At 43.5% G+C, this 1,672-nt stretch overlaps 1 non-coding gene across 1 annotated transcript; it reads left to right on the top strand.

The window, feature by feature from the left end:
- The first annotated feature begins 1,370 nt into the window (after positions 1-1,370).
- trnal-uaa (transfer RNA leucine (anticodon UAA)) lies at positions 1,371-1,454 on the top strand. Its single transcript has one exon. It is a non-coding gene; the product is annotated as a tRNA-Leu (tRNA).
- The last annotated feature ends 218 nt before the right edge of the window (positions 1,455-1,672 follow it).

Raw genomic sequence — 1,672 nt, 5'->3', positions numbered from 1 at the left:
GATTGTCTTTCTCTCACTCTTTCCCTCTTTCTCTTTATAGATAACACACACAGATCTCTTTAGATGTATGTGTTTGAGAGTCTTTTTCTCACTCAGTCTGCCTCTCGTTTTCAGTCTCACACTTGCTGTCTCTCGTAGTCTCGATCTCCCTGTTTGTCGGTTTGTCTCTGTCTCGCAATGTGTCTGTCGACTTCTCATGGTGTCCAGTTCTATTCACAGCTCTAATATTGCTTTGACAAAACCCAGGCGCATCAATTCCTCGTGGGAGAGTGGTGACTATCCCCACCTGTCACACGGGATACCACGGTTCAACTCCCTAACGGGGATGCTGCATTTTACAAAAGGCAGAATTTTGCTTCTGTTTCTTGGTATAGATTAATATTAAAACGTTCCAGAGCAATATAGAGCAGCAAAAATACAGCCTCTTCCAGATCATTAGCAAACGGTGACTTTTTCACGAATCTGTGGCCGTCTGCTGCACATAAATGGATAGTTGAGTTTTAACTGAGTAACATTTAAAAAGGCAGCGAGCCAGTAGTCGTGGCCCAGTGGTTAAGGCCATAGACGAAAAACCTATTCGGGTATCCCCGCATAGATTTGAATTCTGCCAACTCCGTTTCTCAGCATATTTCATTCTGTTTGACAATTTAATCAGGTCCCTGCAAAACTGATTCTGAGATAGACGGAACAACGTCCCACACCTTTCAATGCCGCCGCTGTTTTCTTTCTTTCATTAATCTGCAATATTCACGATACATACGGATAGAAAATCGCAAAAATCAGACAAAGTTGCGACAGTGATTCAGCCTGTCTATCCTTCGAGATGTCTAAGGCATCTGTGCATGTCCGTTGGTGCGTGTACATTTTTGTGTGTGTGTCTCTGTGTCTGTCTATCTGTAAAAATGCCTATGTGTATGTGCAACTGTCTGTGGAAATCATCACCGTGAATTTGATATGTCCTGGAACTTAAAAAAAAGACTTGGGGAAAGTGATATGGCTGTGAACTTTTGTCTCAGCTTTGGTTCAGTGGCAGCATTCTTGACTGAATCAGTAGTTTGTATGTTCAATTCGCACTCCTGAGACTTGAGCATTTAATCTTGGCTAACACTCAACTGCAGCACTTGGGGAATTTTGCAGTGTTGAAACTGTTGACTTTCGGATGTAATGTTAAATTGAAGCTCCGTCTGCGCACTCGGGTGGTTGTGTGAGGTCCCAGAGCATTGCTGGAAAAAGAATAGGAGAGTTGCCCCCGTGTCAATATTCCGAAAAATGTTCGGAAATGCTCCCTGAAACCCGATGTGTTTGTGTGCGTCTCTGGAGGTGGAGTTGAAGCCCAGATTCTCACATAGACAGAATCCAAATGCTGACGGCACCAGATGGCCGAGTGGTTAAGGCGTTGGGCTTAAGATCCAATGGGTTTATACCCGGGTGGGTTCGAACCCCACTCCTGGTAATTACTTAATTAAACAGTGATTTCTCCCATTCTGCTCAGTGATAACTGATTTCCATCTGTTGCATTTGCATTTTTCTGCAGCTCGGTGACAATCTGAGCAGATAATGAAATTAAATTGGGAAATGTATCTGCATCGTTCAGTCTCTGCCTCTCGCTCTCTCTTTAGAGAGCTGTATATGTATTTGTGTGTTTGAGAGTCTTTGTCTCTCTCAGTCTGCC

The sequence above is a fragment of the Pristiophorus japonicus genome, chromosome 23 (assembly GCF_044704955.1).
Source record: "Pristiophorus japonicus isolate sPriJap1 chromosome 23, sPriJap1.hap1, whole genome shotgun sequence".
NCBI classification, from domain to species: Eukaryota; Metazoa; Chordata; class Chondrichthyes; family Pristiophoridae; genus Pristiophorus; species Pristiophorus japonicus.
The sequence above is the reverse complement of the archived record's forward strand: the minus strand, read 5'-3'. Positions and strand labels throughout refer to the sequence as shown.